A 9,416-nucleotide genomic window follows, 5' to 3' on the forward strand; every position below is an offset into this window, starting at 1 on the left:
AAGAGCACATAATATTTTCAAAACTCGATATCATGGTTAGTAGAGGCCGATCTTTGATCGGGCGAACTGGGGTGCTCACGAAGTGGCCTTCCCCAATCGTATCCAAGTTCCCGAGCTGAGGCAACTTCGGTGATGATGGACACATGGCCTTAGGCACGAGTCAGGGTTTCCTAAATTCTGCCAAAATAAAATATTTAGGTGGCGACTTTGTATCTGGCAAAGCAGTCCATGTTTGGCACTTATTTCTAAAAATCAAATTTTCAAAACGATTTGTCGGATTTGGACTCTTTGATGATTCATCGGTCTTGCATCGCACTCTGCGAGATTAGATGCAGGACTGTGACATTGAGTCCGAACTGTAGTAAGCCCAAATGAACAAAACGGGATTCTTCCCGGGACGTTTGGGGACGTCTATAGTTTCTGGCGACTCTGCTAGGGATTTAAAGAACTTGACTCGAACTCATGATATCTTGGTTTGACTACACTTGTGTGTTTCTTTGCATTGCATTTGCATTGGTGCGCCTAGGACACCGTGTTTGCCATCTGCTATTCCTGAACAGTTTGCTGGAGGCTCGCTTTGAGAAACGTGCCACAAGGTTGACCGGTTACGGGCTTTGCTATGATGGGAACACAAACCCCGGTTGTTACCGGGGCACCCTTTTTGACCATTCGACCTAGTGCATATTTGGAATCCATAGTGACCATTCGAAACTAGGATAGGTTGCTTACCCGATCATAGGTTGTTTGAAGCCACTGTGTGCGTAGTGAAACCCTAGTTCTTGATGAAACTAGGACAGGGAAACCCTACCCCTCCATAGGGGTGTTTTGGCTCTCACTTGCTTGCTATGTGCTCTTAGAGTGTGTCTCTACATGTATCAGTTTGCAAGTCCGGGTATCAGGCCTGTGGGCATCAACATCAGTATTTGGGGAATCAGTTTTCCTTGAGGGTATCAGTTTACAGGTAGAATTTGAGGTAGAATTTAGTAAAGAGTACAATCATTTAGCTATGCTCATGTCCGTCCTAGTGAAATCAGGCCGAGATGCTCTCTGTTTTCTCTTTTGCTAGGGTAGTTTTGGAACCGTAGCTTCAAAAGCCTCCAATATCCCCCAAGGTTTATCGGACTTGTGCTAATAGATTTTTTCAGGTCAGAGATTCAGTTCAAGGGTAGTCAGTGTTCTTTTGCCAGAGGCAGGGTAAAAGGGCTAGTTAGGAAACGATCACCAGTTCAGCAGTTACCAGATCAGTGGCCCTTATCCACCGCACCAGTGAACAGTCAGGCTGAGGTCTCAGTTTCTACTGCAGGGATAGATATACCGGTTGTCCAGATAAACCAGCACTCTATGGCAGGAATGGAGGAAATGATGCGTCAACTCTAAGAAAGTATGAAAATCATGCAACAGGACACTGTCCGCCAAGCGGAATTTGCCAAACAGCAGGCTGCGATCATGGCCCAGCAGGCAGAGCTAATCACAAGGCTGCAACAGCAAAACGGAGCCTTTACATTGCATCAAGCTCCTCCCCCACCAAGGGTTCCGATTCCCGGAGAAACACTAAATGTCCAGGAAGGTACGGACGCCCCCAATCTTACTCCAGCTATCCAAAACACCTACCAACCTACCAGATTCTCCCTTCGAGTTTGAGGTGGACCCTACGGCATTAAAAGTGAGCAAGCTTGAAAAGCTGTTCAAGAAATCTTAGGGCGTCAAGTCCATCCCAGATATCGAAGATGGGTACACCAATGCAGCCGTGACGCTGCCGGACCGATTTAAGATGCCACATATCGACCGCTTTGACGGATTTGAGGATCCCATGGTGCATCTATGGTTGTTTTCAGACATACTAAGGCCAATGGGTCTCACCAGAGTACAGAAGCTTTCTTTATTGGATCGGACCATGTCGGGTGTAGCGGCCATCTGGTATGAAAAATTGGAAGACGATGTTAAGAGGATTTGGGATGAGATGGCCGAGGCTTTTGTCGCTCAGTACTCCTATAATACACAAATCGAGATTATAACCCGTGATCTTGAGACGACTAGGCAGGAGCCTAAGGAGAGATTTTCTGAGTTCGTAACCCGATGGAGGGCCAAGGCCTCAATGATGACCACTAGGCCCACTGACAAAGATCAGATTCGGATGATTGTGCGCAATCTCCAGCCCAAACTCATGCAAAAGATGATCGTTCTCCCCTTCCCCACCTTTTCAGATTTGCATGAGATGGGGGTACAGATCGAGGACGCTATGAAGCAGGGCCTCATTGACCAGGAGAAGGAGTAGCCTCGGAGGGCATTTTCCCGCAGTTTGAATGAATTCACTAGTGGTGATGCAGCTACAAGATCTTCTGAAGTAGGTATGGTCACCACCGCTGCATCAAGAACAGCTACCCCATTCACCGGTGCGTCCGGAAGTAGCTCACAAAAAACCAAATATCCATCTCATGTTAAGAGGGTTTTTACCCCACTTTATATGCCTTTATCAAAGGCTCTAGAGGTCTTACTCCAGAAAGGATATTTGAAACCATTGGAACAACAGCCTCTACCCGATCCTATCCCTCCAAAGCATGACTAGACTAAATACTGTGCCTACCATCAACAAACCGGTCGTGACACAGATAGTTGCTTTCATCTTCGCCATGATGTACAAGATCTGTTTGACAACAAGGTCATTGCCGCACCAGCTCAGCAAAGTCTATCGCCACTAGATCAGTGAACTTGGGGGATAATACGAATATGTGATCAGGGGATGAACCACCTGCGGGCGACACTCAGTTTACTCCAGATGTGGCGTATGGCACGCATTGTTTTGAGCATTTGTGAATGCTGGTTTTTGTACTTTCTGACTCGGGTATTGAGTCAGTTTTGTTATGTCGTTTAGAGTCTGTCTTGTTGTATCGAGTCAGTCCTGTTTTGCTAGAGTCGGGTGATTTCGGGGGTGTTACCTCGGACATCACTTGCTTGTTTTGTGTTTGTCTTTTCGTTTTCTTTTGAGTCTGTTTCTGCCTTGGAGCTAGTTGTGACAACAGATTTTGAATGAAACAGCAGTGATTTTCACACTCTTGTGTTTGCTTCTGCCTTGTACCAGTTGTGCCAGAAGTTCTGAATAAGCTGGCAGTATTTGACCAGAACTGCGTCTTTTCTGTGCTTTGAAATCATTGCATTGACCTGAGTTTTTTTCAAAACTTTTTGAACATTGTGATGAAAACAAAGAGGAAGGAATTCCTTGGGATTTGTAAAAAATTTTATCAATTGAGAGAAAGAGAGGCGTGCTAAGCCCTTAATGAATGAAATCATGCTTGTTAACATGAGTACGAAGAAGGATCCTGGCTTGATCTAGATTGGTTTCGCATTGTCTTCAGCGCGAGCGACTAGTAGCTTTCTTAAAAAATTTGAAAAAATGTTTTGCGCCGTCCTGCGAAGACCTGTGCGGAATCACTCTTGAGATTATGCAGCTTAGGATCGCTCTCAGCCTCGAGACTCGACCCCTTTTGATTTCAAACCTTGAACTTGGATTCAGAATGTTCCAAGGCCAATGATGATGTGAGGCCTATGTGGCCAGATTTGAAGCAGCCCGCGAACTAGGGGCAAGAAAAGTCAGATCAAGAAACTTGTGAAGCTAGATCAGGAGCACCCCTCAAACTAGGGGTGAAAATGTCAGATGTGCTCGAAGAGTCAAAGACGAAGATCGGCAAGAATACCAAATCCCAGAAGGGAGGAAAGAAGAAAGTATTGTTGAAGGATAACTGAGTTCCTATCCACAACACTAGGAGCAAATTTAGCCCCCTCATTGGATGGACTCCTGCATCGTCAGCGAACAACAGCCATTCTCCTGGATTCAGATGACTTCAGGATCTCAAAACCATTTGACACAGACAAAGCTACACTTTTACCCTTGAGAGGCTCGCTGGGCCGAAAACTCGGAAGGGCGGCCCAGGCAAAAGTTAGAGCAAGAAAAAGAATAAAAAGAACAAAAAAAAGAAAAATACAAAGAATGAAAAAAAAAGAAAAAGAAAAATGAAGAAAATGAAAGGAAAAGATGAAAAAGAGAAAAGAAGAAAGAAATGAAAAGAATTGAAAAGAAAAGAAAAACATAGCTCGCAAGGTTGAAAACCCAGAAGCGCGGCCTTGGCAAAAGTTAGAGCGCAAAAGGAGAGGTTAATACCCGAGTGTACCTTAACCCCGAACTACGTAAGGCTTGATTCCGATCTTTGGGATACGTAGGCAACTTCATTATGAAGTCTAGCCGTAAAACACTTCAAATTTGACTGTGTCCATGTGATGGTTCTGGTCATCTTTGTCTTCTCTGTATCCGAGAATTTGGTTGTAATTGTCACTGTAAGGACTGGTTGCCATGTACTGCGGCGCTATTCAGACTAGGGGCAATTTTTCGTTGCCGTGCAGTGCTACGGTGCTATTCAAACTAGGGGCAACTTTCAGTTCCCATGCAGTGCCATTCAGACAGGGGGCAATTTTTCATTATTTTTGCATCTGAGGTTGTGCATCTCAAGAGTAAGTTCCTTGTTGGTCGAGCAGTGGTCATTTGCAAAAATAATTTTTGAGAATTTTTAATGAAGTTGGCTAATTTTCTCAAAAATTATTCCATTTTTTCAAAATTGGACCATTTCTTGGACCCAAAAAAGGAAAATTTTCAATGCTCATAGCCTGACTTGCATGATTTTAAATCAGAAAATCGAACAAACATGTTAATCTAACCCTCATTTTGGTTAAAATTGTTTTAGCAGAAGCCAAAAACAAAAAATGATCAAAATAATGAACTAGGGGCACAGTTAAGTCAGGTGTTCTGTCTTTTCCCCATTGTTAACATACTTGCCAGAAAGGGCACTGTATCTGCCAGAAAAGGGCACAACAAAAACTAACAGCAAAATGCCGAAAGTTCTCTCATCCTCCAAGCAGCGAGGTATCAAGCTAAGTGCGAAGCACGAACTGGAATGGAGCAGAATATTCCATTCCCTCATTTGGACAGATCTAATCACGTCCAAACTCCCCAGTAGAGCATCATCAACCGATGTCAGCTGCAGATTCGCTACACACCCAGTTATAGCGCAATCCCTCTATGGGAAAGTTTGCTGTTGTGAGCAGAAGAAAGAGAATCTAGCAGAATGCTAGGGCAAGAGCCCGCAACTTCTTGTTTATCCATCAACCACCCAGGGGAGGGATAAAAAATGAGAGATTGAAGAATAGAGAGATGTGCGCTGAGAGAAAAAGTGAGGAAAAGGGCTTTTTCAGAAAAAAAAAAACAGAGCCTGAGGGTCGAGTGATATGAGAATCACAAATAAGAAAGGGTGGGAAACAATACCTAGAGAAACAGGCTCCCTGTGCGCATCTGAGTGTCGTGTCTTTTTGTTTTATCTCGATTTTTGTTTTGAGTCGTTTCGAGTGTTACTTGATGTGTTTAGGTTGTTTACCTTTTGTTTTTCGTTGTTGAGTCATAGTGGGCTGTGTTCAGTCGTAGGGTCAATATCCCAGTCAAAAACTCATCTCTTAATTTCAAAAATAAAATCATTTTGCGCTTCGAGTGCCGTGCCGTTCTCCACATCTGTGCAAAACAAGATTCGTTCTTTCATAAAACCGCAGGGTTCAACCCAGGTCATGCGGGAACAGTAAAACCAGGTCCTATCTGAAGCTGTATAGGTTCCAGACTGCAAAGTAAAAGAAAAGAGGAAAAATGTCGGGTATCTGAGTTTGTTTCAACTTCAGTAAGTTCCGAGATTGCATTCCGTGTGTACCTCTTCAGGTCTTGCCAATGCTCCGAAGTATGAGTGTGCCTCTACCTCAAGCTCAAGATCAAGTCTGCTTCAAGCCAGAATGGCGCTCAGAAGTGCTCTCCCTGAGTATCATTCCCTGCTAGAGGTATCTCGGTTGTGTTCGCAATGAGTTCCTAGGAGACCAACTGCGACGGTGGAAACTAGAGTTCGAATGGCTGTTGCCTAGAACGCAAAGGTTCGGGATTTTCGAGACTAAAGTCTGGTATAAATACCCAGAGGCGTGTCCTCAACTTGAAATCTGTATGGAAGCCCCATAGGTTAAGATAGCGTGTATGCACCTCAATTCTAGATACTGAACCAACCTAGTCTATCACCCCGTTGGAGAATAAGGAAAGTTGTGAATATGATCAGGAAAAAAGGCAGCATCCAAAGTGTTCTACGTGAAGAACCCTTGTCATCATTTCAGAGCCTTTGTACTGTCAGTTGAAGTATGTGTTCGAAGAGCACGAGGGGAAACCCCCGTCATAGTAGAGCGGTTCATCGCCACTCACCCCATGAGGTGCTTTCTAAAGCGCCGCTAGGTTTGTTTATTGCATTCCTTAAACATCATGTATTGTATTGCATTGTACCCATCAAGTTTCTTTCTCATTCATTTACGATATTGTATGTACGGTTCATTCAAAGAAGTTCCGTTTGAGATCAATTATTTAGTGTATCAATCACACTTCATTCAGTTAGTGTATCAATCACACTTCATTTATTTAGTGTATCAATCACACCTCATTCACCCTTTGTGTATCTATCACACTTTATTCATTCCCTTAGTGTATCAATCACACTTCATTTATTTAGAGTATCAATCACACTCTCTTCACTTAGTGTGTCAATCACACTTCTTTCATTTTGTGTATCTATCACACACATTCTCATTTTTTGTATCTAACACACACATTCTCATTTTCTGTATCTATCACACATATTCTCATTTTCTGTATCTATTACACACATCCTCATTTTGTGTATCTATCATGCACATATTCACTTCATTATCTTTTGTGTATCCATCACACTTGTTCACTTAGTGTATCTATTACACTTTGTGTTCACCTTTAGTGTATCAATCATACTTTGTTCACTTAGTGTATCTATCACACTTGGTGTTCACGTTTTGTGTATCCATCACACCTGTTCACTTAGTGCATCTATCACACTTTGTGTTCACCATTAGTGTATCTATCATACCTTGTTCACTTAGTGCATCTATCACACTTTGTGTTCACCTTTTGTGTATCCATCATACCTGTTCACTTAGTGCATCTATCACACTTTGTGTTTATCTTTAGCGTATCCATCACACTTGTTCACTCAGTGCATCTATCACACTTTGTGTTCATCTTTAGTGTATCTATCATACTCTGTTCACTTAGTGCATCTATCACACTTTGTGTTCATCTTGTGTATCCATCACACCTGTTCACTTAGTGCATCTATCACACTTTGTGTATCCATCACACCTGTTCACTTAGTGTATCTATCACACTTTGTGTTCACCTTTTGTGTATTCATCACACCTGTTTACTTAGTGCATCTATCACACTTTGTGTTCACCTTTTGTGTATCCATCACACCTGTTCACTTAGTGCATCTATCACACTTTGTGTTCACCTTTAGTGTATCTATCATACTCTGTTCACTTAGTGCATCTATCATACTTTGTGTTCACCTTTTGTGTATCCATCACACCTGTTCACTTAGTGCATCTATCACACTTTGTGTTCACCTTTTGTGTATCCATCACACCTGTTCACTTAGTGCATCTATCACACTTTGTGTTCACCTTTAGTGTATCTATCATACTTTGTTCACTTAGTGCATCTATCACACTTTGTGTTCACCTTTAGTGTATCTATCATACTTTGTTCACTTAGTGCATCTATCACACTTTGTGTTCACCTTTAGTGTATCTATCATACTCTGTTCACTTAGTGCATCTATCACAATTTGTTTTCACCTTTAGTGTATCCATCACACTCTGTTCACGCCTTGTGTATCTATCACACTACACTCACCTTGTGTATCTATCATACCTTGTTCACTTAGTGCATCTATCACACTTTGTGTTCACTTTTTTGTGTATCCATCACACTACATCCACTTTGTGTATCTACCACACATGCTCACTGTAGACACCCCATTTTTGACCGACCTTGAGACTCAGAGGTCACCAGTTGAGTGCTCGGTGATATTGCATATTGTGCTCGTTTAGAAGTTTTAGAGTCTCGGCTGTGAGCCTTGCCTCTGGACTTCCGGACTCTTTTGTGCTTTGCCTCGGTTTGTGAACCAGGCTCCGTTTTTTCTGTTTTCTCTTCCCAAAGGGAGGGAGAGGTCTCGTAGATCATATCTCAGTGGCCGTAGGCTACGTTTCGTGGTCGTAGGCCGTTTTGCCCGTTTGGAGTCAGGTTTCCGGTTTTTCGGAGCCGTTGGCCGTGTGCCTTGGTTCGGGACCGCTTAACCACCTCCGTTTGCTCCAGTTTTTGGCATGCATCTTATTTACTCCCTTTTGAGGGACACTGCGGTCCGAGAGACCAACTTCGTGGTCGGACACCACTTCCGGTGCCTAACAGCCCACTTTCGGGGCCCCGAACTATGTGTTTTAGCTCCCGAACCTTCATTCTGCATTTTTGGGCTCCGACCCGAACTTGAGATAGTCATATTTTGAGGTCCTTTTCATGTTTGATTAAGGACCTTTTGCTATTTGAGATCTCCTACTGCCACTTGCTTCTTTACTCCTCTTTTAGGCCTTTTCTTGCATGATAGTTTAGGCCTACTTGTATTTATTTTCGTGGCTTGTCATAAACAATAAAGTATCTTATTTTGAGCCCCTCTTCAACTTTGTTGAAGGGCTCTCTTCGGTTTGAGATCTCCTACTATCACTTGCCTCTTTATCTCCCTTTTAGGCCAATTTTGGGGGGAAATTTGAATTTCATTTCCCCCCAATTTCCCCCCCTCTTTTCCACCCTCTTGTGTCTATATAACAGACCCCCCAGCTGTGTTTTAGGGGTTAGAAAATTTTGGTTTGGAGCTCTCACATTAAATCTCTCTCTCTCTCTACTCTAAGCCTTAAAAAAACCCTTTGATTCTTACACCATTTCCTCACCATCACCTAGCACCACACCACCACTCCATTCCAACAGCTTGGAGGGTCTTCTCAGAGCTTAGGAGGCAGCATTTCTTGATCCAAAACGCTGTCAAAGATTAGTCTTCAAGGGTAAGTCCTCTTCTCCCCTTTTTGACCCTTTTCTTAGTTCACATCTTAGCTCTTTGTGCTTGCATGTTGGGGCTCCGAACCTAACTTAAAATATCATTTTTTGAGCTCTATTTCATGTTTGTTTAAGGGCCTCTCACTATTTGAGGCTCCCTTTTTGCACTTGCTTCATTACCTCATTTGTATGTCATTTTCTTGCATATTATTTTAGGCCTATATGTAAATTGTTTTGAGCTCTAGTCTGAACTGTAAAGTGGCTTATTTTGATCCCTTCTTCAACATTGTTGAAGGACTCATCACTGTTTGAGGTTTTCATTTTCCACTTGCCTTTATATCCCTCTTTTGGCCTTATTTTTGCATGATTTTTTAGCCCCTTGTGCTTATACTTCTGGGCCCTGGTCCGAACTATAAATAGCCTTATTTTAACTCCC

The sequence above is a fragment of the Camellia sinensis genome, chromosome 3 (genome assembly GCF_055761805.1).
Source record: "Camellia sinensis isolate YWXY chromosome 3, ASM5576180v1, whole genome shotgun sequence".
Classification (NCBI taxonomy): domain Eukaryota; kingdom Viridiplantae; phylum Streptophyta; class Magnoliopsida; order Ericales; family Theaceae; genus Camellia; species Camellia sinensis.